This window comes from Theobroma cacao, chromosome 7 (assembly GCF_000208745.1).
Source record: "Theobroma cacao cultivar B97-61/B2 chromosome 7, Criollo_cocoa_genome_V2, whole genome shotgun sequence".
NCBI classification, from domain to species: Eukaryota; Viridiplantae; Streptophyta; class Magnoliopsida; order Malvales; family Malvaceae; genus Theobroma; species Theobroma cacao.
The window spans coordinates 14,703,763-14,714,908 of NC_030856.1; the positions used below are offsets into that span (position 1 = coordinate 14,703,763).

Consider the following 11,146-nt stretch of genomic DNA (forward strand, 5'->3'; position numbering starts at 1 on the left):
TCTTCTTTACCTGTTACTTTCCTTCTGGAGACTTCAGGTAACTCCAGATTTTCCCTAAGTACCCTCTCTTTTGACATTTGACTTTGCCTCAGGTTCAAGGCTCTGCCATTCCTTTTCCTCATCCTTAAGTCTTTAACTGAACAATGAGTGTAATTTCTTGCTTAATTAGTTTATTTCTTTTACCAGTTATCATTCATTTCTATGACAATCACTATGTGAATTCATGGGATAGTAAAGAACAAAAGGGTTAAAAATAAAGAGGCGAAGGAGAATTTCATATATGAGAAATCAAATAATTTAAGGCAAAAAGAATTTACAGGGCAAACATTAGATCTTTAAGTGATGAACACTCAGGCCATTCAAAGAAAACAATTTGATATTTGATTTCAAGAATTGTCCTTGATTGATGCTTTGAGCAAATCTGTAGATTGCAGACTCCCTAATTTCCCCTACTTTGCGAAATTGTGGAGCTCCATTCATAGTGTATTTCTACCTCAATCTTGTGTTCCATTTAGGCTGACATCTTCGAATTTCATCCTAACTTCTTGCTTTTCGGCCTCAAATTGCCCTTTTTGGGTTTTCAGCATGAGCCTCCTCCTTTAGGTACGAGCTGCCCTTTTCGGGTTTTCAGCACGAACCCCTTCTATTTTTTTTTTAAGCGTAGTACTTCTTTATCGTATTCGCATTTATCGGATTAGGCAAATCCTCCCCATCCATGTCAACTAAGATCAAAGCTCCCCTTGAAAAAGCCTTCTTTACCACATATGGCCCTTCCCAATTTGGCATCCATTTTCCCCGAAAATCGATATGATTAGGGAGGATTCTCTTGAGAACCAACTCTCCTTCTCGGAACTGCTTGGGACGAACTTTTTTCTCGTATGCTCGCATCATCCTTCGTTGGTACATCTGGCCATGACAAAGAGCCGCAAGCCTTTTCTCCTCAATCAGATTCAATTGCTCGTAGCGGGAGCGGACCCACTCAGCATCTTCCAATTCTGTTTCCATCAACACCCTCAATGATGGGATTTCTACTTCAACGGGTAGAACTGCTTCTGTACCATATACTAATGAGTACGGAGTTGCCCCGGTAGAAGTACGCACAAAAGTTTGATATGCATGCAAGGCAAAAGAAAGTTTCTCATGCCAGTCTTTATAAACTTCAGTCATCTTTTCGATAATCTTTTTGATATTTTTGTTGGTTGCCTCTACCGCTCTGTTCATCTTCGGACGGTAAGTTGTCGAGTTATGATGCTTGATCTTGAATTTAGTGCAAACCTCCTTCACCATCGCACCATTCAAATTGCTTGCATTATCAGTAATGATCCTTTTTGACAGCCCATACCGACATATAATCTCCTTTTGGATGAACTTGCACACTACTTTTTGTGTCACATTGGCATAGGAAGCTGCTTCTACCCATTTCGTGAAATAATCAATGGCCACCAATATGAATCGATGTCCATTAGAGGCTTCCGGTGTAATAAGCCCGATCACATCCATTCCCCACATTGAAAATGGCCAAAGTGCTGTGAAAACGTGCAATGGGGCTGGTGGAGCATGGATTCTATCTGCGTAAACTTGACACTTGTGGCATTTTCGAGCAAAGTTTATGCAGTCAGATTCCAACATCAACTAATAATAACCAGCTCTCATAATTTGTCTGGCCAACATATGTCCATTAGCATGAGCTCCACAAGTTCCTTCGTGGACTTCTTTCATTATTTTGTTGGCCTCCGTAACATCCACACATCTCAAAAATACTCGATCTCGACTCCTTTTGTAGAGCACTTCTCCGCTAAGGAAGAAACCCATTACTAATCTTCTAAGAGTTCGCTTGTCATTGTTCGTGACATTCTCAAGATATGCCTGGTGCTTGATGTATTGCATGATATCATGATATCTCGGCTTACCATCAACCTCTTCCTCAACATTCAAGCAGTGTGCGGAGACTTCACAGACTTCTAAATCAAAAAGGCGTACATCAGCAGCTTCTTTTATTTTGAACATTGCCGCGATAGTGGCCAAAGCATCAGCAATCTGATTTTCTTCTCGAGGCAAATGGTTGAAGCTGATTTCCTTAAACTGTTTGCTTAATTCTGTAACTAGCTTTTTATATGAAACTAGTTTAGAATCTCTAGTTTCCCATTCACCTTTCATTTGACATATCACCAAAGCTGAATCTCCGTAAACATCTATCGTGCTGACTTTCATCTCGATTGTTGCTTGTAATCCCATTACCAACGCCTCATACTCCGCTATGTTATTAGTACAATTGAAATTCAATCTTGTCGTGGCTGGATAGTACTTTTCATTTGGAGAAATCAACACTGCCCTAATTCCGTGCCCCAAAACATTGGATGCCCCATCAAAATACATCTTCCAGGGATTAAGTTCATTGGGACCTTCCTTTTCTATGTGCAAGACGGCCATCAAATCTTCATCTGGAAAATCGAAACTTACAGATTCATAATCCTCATTAGCTCGATCTGTGAGGAAATCAGCGATGACGCTTCCTTTGATTGATTTTTGGGACACATACAGAATATCATACTTAGACAATAGCACTTGCCATCGAGCTATTCTTCCAGACAAGAAGGGTTTTTCAAAAATATACTTGATGGGATCTAATTTCGCCACCAACCATGTTGTGTGATACAACATGTATTGTCAAAGCCTCTGGGCAGTCCATGCTAGCGCACAACACATATTTTCGAGCACAGAGTATTTGGACTCATACTCCGTGAATTTCTTACTTAAGTAATATATGCCCTGTTCTTTCTTCCCGATTCCATCATGTTGTCCTAGTACACATCCCATAGAATTCTTGTTCACAGTCAAATACAAAATAAGAGGTTTTCCAACCGTCGGTGACACCAACACCGGTGGATTTGTGAGATATTCTTTGATTTTGTCAAAGGCTATTTGACATTCTTCATTCCACTCTCCTGGGTCTCGTTTTCGAAGCAGCTTGAAGATTGGATCACATTTACAAGTGAGCTGGGATATAAATCGAGCAATGTAATTCAACCTCCCTAAAAATCCTCTCACTTCTTTTTGCGTTTTAGGAGGTGGCAGCTCTTGAATAGCTCGTATCTTATCCGGGTCCATTCAATTCCTTTTTCACTTACTATGAACCCCAACAATTTCCCAGAAGTTACACCAAAAGTGCATTTTGCAGGATTTAACTTGAGCTGAAACTTTTGCAATCTCTTGAACAGCTTCTTGAGATTGACAGTATGATCTTTTTCTGTGTGTGATTTTGCAATCATGTCATCCACATATACCTCTATCTCTTTATGCATCATATCATGAAACAAAGTTACCATTGCCCTTTGGTAGGTGGCACCAGCATTCTTCAATCCAAATGGCATTACTTTGTAACAAAACGTTCCCCACATGGTTACGAACGTCATTTTTTCCATGTCTTCGGGTGCCATCTTGATCTGATTGTAACCGAAAAAACCATCCATAAATGAGAATAAAACATGCTTTGTTGTGTTATCCACAAGAGTATCAATATGTGGCAAAAGGAAACTATCTTTCGGACTCGCTCTATTCAAATCCCTGTAATCGACACACATTCAAACTTTTCCATCCTTCTTAGGAACCGGGACTATATTAGCTACCCATTCAGGATACTTGGCCACCTCCAAGAAACCAGCGTAAAATTGTTTCTTTACCTCTTCTTTAATCTTCAGTAACATTTCTGGCTTCATTCTTCTCAATTTCTGTTTAATAGGCTTGCAATCTGATCTCAAAGGCAACTTGTGGACGATAATGTCAATGTTGAGACCTAGCATGTCCTGATATGACCAAGCAAACACATCCACATATTCACGGAGCAGTTCTTCTAGCTTCTGCCGTTCATTAGATGACAGTGAGGTGCCAATCTTAACTTCTTTCTTTTCTTCCCTATTTTCGAGGTTAATCATTTTTGTGAGTTCCTGATGAGGTAAAATCTCCCTTTCCTCCTGTTCCAACATTCTCGACAAATCAGGGGGTAAGCCATAGTCATCCACCTCCTCTTCATTTTTCAATTCATCAACGTTCGAAATCATCTCAAAATCGATATTCAAATCGTTGTCTAGATTGTCTTCGTGTTCATCATTTAAAGACCTGCAAACAGGTAAAATTGGACACATGTATGGGAAAGTATTTATTGGCTAAAAGGAAATATGCAAAAAGGTAGATGAATTATGAAACACATTATGCATTGTCATTTATTTAAATGATGAAGGTAACAGAAAGCCCTTCTTAAACAAGAAATTACTCTTAACACCCTTGGGCATAGGCATTTAGATAAAATTGTTCATTACATTTCCAGAGACTTAAAAATGATGGGCAATTCCGTGGCTGTCCAATTGGTTAACTCCTCTCCTGGCAGTACTTGATACACCACAGGGACCTTCTCGTCAGATTCTTCATCTTTGATCATATGGACTAACAACTTATCGAACATCTGCAGAACCTGATTGACTTTTGTTGGTGCTTTGGGATGAATGAAACTTGCAAAGCGAAAAGTCTCATATAAGTACGAAATTGTCCGTTTCCCAAATTCTTCTTCCTTTCCCTCAAGTTGAGCCATCCTTTTAATCTTCTTTTGAGCTACCAATTTCCTTCTCTCTTCTTTGGTAGGCTTGTACCCCAAACCAAACCTTTCTTCATTCTTTATTGGAATCAGAGGACGGTTAATTCCTTGTAAATTCTTTCCTAACCCCAAATCGGTACGGCATCCTTTACCCACTATCTGTTTAACCCCCATTTTAGTTGCTACTGACAAACGAAGAGTAGGTATCACTTCTCTTTCCCCCACATAAGTAGCATTAACAAATTCAAAAGATCTGAAAGAGCATTCTAGGACTTCTTCTGTCGCCTTTACATAGGGAGCAGATGATGGTTGAATAGCCAGTATGTTTTCCTCGGCAGATACACTTATCAATTGGCCCTCAACTATGAATTTAACTTTTTGATGAAGGGAAAATGGTATGGCTCCCGCCATATGAATCCATGGATGCCCTAATAAGCAATTGTATGACGGGGCAATGTCCATGACTTGAAATTGGATCTCAAAAATGCAAGGGCCAATTTTTATCGATAGTTCAATGTCCCCTACCACCTCCCTTGTGGTCCCTTCGAAGGCCCTTACAACCATGTGGCTGGTTCTCATATAAGATACATCTACTCGCAACTTGGTTAAGGTAGAGCGAGGCATGACATTCAAAGCTGAACCATTATCGACCAAGACCCTAGGTACGGCATGGTCCTTGCATTTGATGGTAATGTGCAAAGCTTTATTACTTCCCCGACCACCCAATGGAATTTCTTCATCATTAAAGGTAATGAAGTTCCCCACTATAATGTTCCCCACGATGTGGTCCAACTTTTTCACTGATATATCTTGTGCCACATAAGCTTGGTTCAAGACTTTGAGTAGCGCGTTCCTATGTGCTTCCGAATTCAAAAGTAAGGACAACAGTGAGATGCGAGCAAGCATTCTGGTTAATTATTCTACCACACTGTATTCACTGTGTTTGATAAACTTGAGAAATTCACACATTTTTTTCTCGGTAACAGGTCTTTTGACCTCATTGTTTGGAGCAACCACAGATTCGACAACTTGGTCCTTGAAAAAAGTATCTGCTTCCTTCAGGCCTCCCTCACCCTGTGCGGGTTTCCCTTTTCCAACTCTTTTCGCTATCTCGGGGGAATAACATCGCCCACTTTGTGTTATATCCCCCACACCAGTTAGATCTTCAAAAGATGCTTGGGGGGTGGATGAAGTTGTGCCCAAAATATTTCACTCATAATTCCATGAGATAGCCTTATCGCTCTTGTAAGGGAACGGGCTGGGGACTTCAATGGTAATACCACTTCTGATCATAGTAGAGGATGTATCATTCATCGGGGTCCTGTTTTCTTCATAGAAGATGGTGAGAGATTTAGGTTTGTTCGCCCAAATGAATTTGATGCCACTTCAGCTAGGGTGTCTTCATTTATGGTTCTGACCAAATTCTCTTCGGCTTCTTCATAAAACTCAATTACTGATGAATCCATCAATTCTTGCAACTTACAATAAAAGCTATCACAGTTTTGAATGGAATGCCCAATTGCCCCCATATAAAATTTGCAAGAATAAGCGAGATCATGCCCCAATTCCTTTGTGTTTATGGGTTCTGGAGTGATGGCATTTATTTTTGACAACGCCTCAAACACTTTATCCATTGGCATTTGAATCTCATCAATATTCTTTTTCACCCTTCGAATCATCTCTTCTTGTATGGCGTTCACTGTCGGTCTTCCATGGTTAGGTAAAAGATTCCCATCAACACTTGAACTGTCATTTTTGGCAAAATTTAAAGTCCTGCCTTAATGAGTGCTTGGACTTTATGTTTTAAAGCAGTACAATTCTCGGTGGAGTGCCCTTGAATTCCAAAATGGTAGTCATAATGCGCATTCGGGTCATACCATTTCGGGAAAGGTGGTCGGAGTGGTTTTAAAGGGGTTCAAGCAAGGAGTCAATTTTCTATGAGTTGTGGCAACAATGTAGTGTAAGGGACTGGAATAGGATCAAACTTTGATTTTTCTAGGGTAGTTTTAGGTCCTCTTTAACCATGACAAGAATTATTGGTTGAAGCTACCAGTCTTGGTGGTGGAGCTTGTGGAAGAACATTAGTTTGAAACGCTGGTGGTGAGGCAGGTTGGTACACATATGGGTTTTGTGTGATGTTGCCTATGTTCGGATAGAAGGGTTGGTATGGGGGGTACGGGTAATATAGGTTAAAGTTGTGGGCTTGTTGGTTGTTGTGAGCCACTACTTGCACATCCCCTTCTTTTTCTTGGGCGTATTCCCTTTCTTTGAGCTGGCAACTTCATGCCCTTCAATTTTTTAACTTTTGATAGCTCCTTCTTTTATTTCTCCCAATAAGACCAAATCCGTAAAGTTTTTTGTGGCATTACCCATCAAGCACTCATAGAATAGAGCTCGGAGTGTGTTTATGAACAACACAGTCATTTCCTTATCAGTGAGAGGTGGCTGAACTTGCGCTGCTGTATCTCTCCACTTTTGGGCATATTTTTTGAAGTTCTCGCTTTGCTTCTTTTCCATAGTCTGTAATGACAATCGATCAAGGGCTAATTCAGCCACATGCTTGTATTGGGCAATGAAGGCTCTTGCTAGGTCTTTTCAAGTCTTAATACGATTTCGATCTAGCTGTACGTACCACCGAGCAGCTAACCCAGTCAAGCTATCTTGGAAGAAATGGATTAGTAACTTGTCATCGTGAGACTGTGCAGCCATCTTCCGACAATACATGGTGATATGTGCCATGGGACACTTTGTTCCGTCATATTTTTCAAATTTCGGAACCTTGAACTTGGTAGGGATCAATACATCCGGCACTAAGCATAGTTCGGCCGCATCCATGGTACCGAACCTATCAACTCTTTCGATAGCACGAAGACGTTCTTCCAACAAATCGTACTTTTTTTGGTCTTTTTCATTTTTTCCTGTTTGTGATTAGTCCTTTCTTAGTTTCTCTTGCTCTTTTGGATCGTCTAAATCGGGGACGTGTATTGGTTCAGCAGGATTTATCCCAAAATACGGCCCAAATTGCCCATGAGTCGATTGATGGCCCATCGGGGGTGGTGCATTATAATAAACGGATGGCATTACTTGAGGGTGGACCTTTTGAGAGGTTTGGGCATGTGGTGGAGTGAACCTTGGGGGATAAGGTGGATCATCCCTTTGGTTTCCAGTGTCTTGAGCTGGTGGGTTTTTCGACGGAGTTGGCTCTTCGATCACTCTTTTTCCTTTACTGAAACTCATCATCAATTCCATCATCTTTGCTAACTGTTCTCTCATTTCTTCCTGAGCTCTTTCCATTCTATCCATTCGCTCTCTTTGTTCTTCTTCCATGATCCTTGCTCATCGACGCGTATTAAGGACACGTTGGTCACTTGGCTTAGGCGGTTGAGCTATTTTTGGAACCTTATTGTAATCATAAACATGAATTAGATGCATATTTGATGCATGAAGAAATGAATCCATTATCTTTATTTTTAGATGAAAATACTTATTGTCATGAAATGATGATTTATGCATGTATGAATGATTATGTACTAAAAGTATTCGTCATATGACACCTAACAACAAAGTCACCCATTGCATAAGATATTTGTCTTTGATTACAACCCAAGAGTCATCTAGAAATATTCGCCAATTTTATTATAATGGCTATACACCTCATCTAAATACTTAATCAACTGTTGCTCTTGTTTTCTAACTGGAAAGACCTGGCTCCTTAATATGTCCGTCTTCCAAGCCATGCTTCTCGCCTTGTAAGCCACCTCCCTCATTTGCCAAACCAAGTAATCCATCTTATTGTGTTTCTCTGTATAAGCTTGTCTGTAGGATTCACCCCACTCTTGAATTCTGGTGCTCTGTTGCTTGAGGCGTTCATATTCTTGTTGATAAGTCGTCATGACCCCTTCGAGCTCTTCATACTCCTGTCTTAGTAATTATATGGACTCTTGTTGGAATCGCACTTGATTTCTTAGTCCATCATTGTACGCTTGAATTTCATTGCCTCGATTTTCTCTCACTTGTATTTCCCTTTGAAGTTCGCTAGTTGTGGCAGAAAACTTATCATTCAAGCTCTCGTACTTCCCTTTTATTTTTCGGACCTTCTTTCTTTGTTCAATTACTTCTTTTTTCATTTTCTCACACTCTTTTTGGAGGTCTTCATACCGTTGCTTCCAACTGGCATTTTCAGCTTCGGCCTTCTTTCGAGCCAACTCACTTTCGAGCAAAGTGTCTCGTGGTTCTGGATTAACTGGGCCACGTAGTGCATCTTCTTTCGAATATACCACATCCTTAACTTGTTGGTCATGCCACATCTGATATCCGGTAGTCACTTCATCGGTGTATCTCCCTTGATCAACTCAGCTGGTTTTCTTCCAGGCTTGCGCAATCTCCTCAATCCTTTTTAGAAAACCCGGCTCTCCATAAGCAAACTCCAAAGTATTAAGTCGGTGTGTCATCGGCACAAACTGCTTTAACCCAAATTGTCTTCTCACCATAATTGGGGCGTAGCTGATTGCTCCCCATGGCCCCATTAACGGTACCCAAGGTTCATTTCTACATTTGTACAAGACCGGGTGATGCAGCATCCACGGAGCTCTCCATGTTACTTCCACACTCATGAGTTCCTGAAGTCTAGAGATCCATTGCTCCTTAGTCCTATTTTCTGGCCATTCACTCTCACAAAATTCTCTGATAGGGCCGGTTTGCGGATGGAAATGGCTTCTTGAACTTCTCGACCTTGCATTCAAAATGACTTACTATCCATATGGAAAGAAGCTGTGCGCATCCCACAAATCGTCCTTTCCCCTTTCTTCGACAATAATTCAGTGATCTGAGAGTTTCTGCTAGAATAGAGGGTGAAGGATTGATGACTTGCTCAAAGAAGTCTATAATCCCGACCTCTATATGTCCCAAAACTTTGGGAAAGATCACTAGCCCGTAAATTCCCAAGGCCATCACAAGCTGTCCTTGCTCGATGTCCCGATGCTTCATGATATAGCTATGTAGAAAACTCCATGGGATACATTCATTATCCCTTTTTTTCCTCAGGTTTTGATCAACTTTCGCCGGGGTAATACCCATCATCTTGGCTAACTTTCGCCTGTGTCTGGTCTTTTGTCCTCTCCAATATATCTTGTCCGGATTATCAAGATCGATTTGTAGAAGAGCCGAGTACTCTTCGATTATGGGGACCATATCCACCTTATTGAACACGAAGCATCTATACGACGGATCCCAAAATTGCACAATGGCCTTCAACAACTGTTCATCTATCTAGATCTTAAGGAGTCGAGCTATGTGGCCATATTTCCTATCGAAATTTGCCCGAGTGGTAGTCCCCCACTTATCCCATATGTTGAGCAAATCGGTGAAGTCATTCTGTTTAAGATCAAGGTGGACCCTATCAGGTAGTGATGAGAAGTGATCCTTTGACAAGCAATCTCCATCACTTTGTTGGGCACTCGCCATATGCTGAGTCACTTTGTAAATTCCATCATAACTTGAGGATGGCCATGATGACTCCATATATGCAATTGGATCTACTCTGTTAATGGTTGTTAGGTGACAAATACTTTTCCTATTATGATGCAAATATGCATATGACAAAAAGTTCAAGTTAGCACAAGAATTCCAAAAGATGAATGAAAGTAATTAATAACATGATACCTTTATTACTTCGCGGAGAAGAATTTAGAACAAGGGGATTATGAAAATTCCTTCATGTATACCTACTCAAAAGGTATATTCTCACGGGTGAAGCTCTACTTAAGCAAAGGTGACTCTCGATATTTTACATGCTGAGTTTGGGTTAAAAATGGAGCTAGAGGTTCCCAAATCGCTCCTCACTGTCGTCCACACGGACTAGTAAGGCACCCCGGTCCTCACCCATTACAGGCTTCAAACGGACTAGGTTCGATCTGAGTGGGAGTCTTCACTAGCCCATGCGGACGTTATCACCTCATGAGAGCGTAGCTACTTAACTCCCTCCTAATTAAGGACAAAGCTCGGGTGGAAGGCTTATGCATGAATGCAAGATGTGTAGTGTGTGAGAAGGAATATACTGACCTTTGGACCAATAATTTCACACTCCCCTTATCCTAAATTTCCCGCAATTATTAAAAACAGTGAAGTAACAATAGTAAAATAACTGAATGCATTAAACAAAAATATGCAAAGTTGGTGCTAGGGAAAACAACAAATTATTTAAGGCTTAAGATAACTTATTAATTAATGGCTTGACTCTCGATATCGCCAGTGGAGTCGCCATCTGTCGTAACGTGCGAGTCCAGGAACCCGACCACTAGACGTTGACGAAAATAAATGTCACGACCCAAATTCCGGGTCATGACCGGCGCATGGGTCCAATGGACGTAATCCACTAAACCCAGGCAAGCCTATTATTTATCTTACTTATGATTCTATTTATTATCACTAAGTCCTATTTCATGACTTTGAGTCAAAATAGTGATATACATTGCCAACTCGTACTGGCATTACTCTTTTAAAATTTACATTAAGTTCATCTATACATAACAAAATAATACTCGACCTCCAGCGGAGTGA

General features: G+C 40.7%; 1 pseudogene; it reads right to left on the minus strand.

Moving 5' to 3' along the window:
* On the minus strand, positions 655–3,596 carry LOC108662890 (annotated as a pseudogene).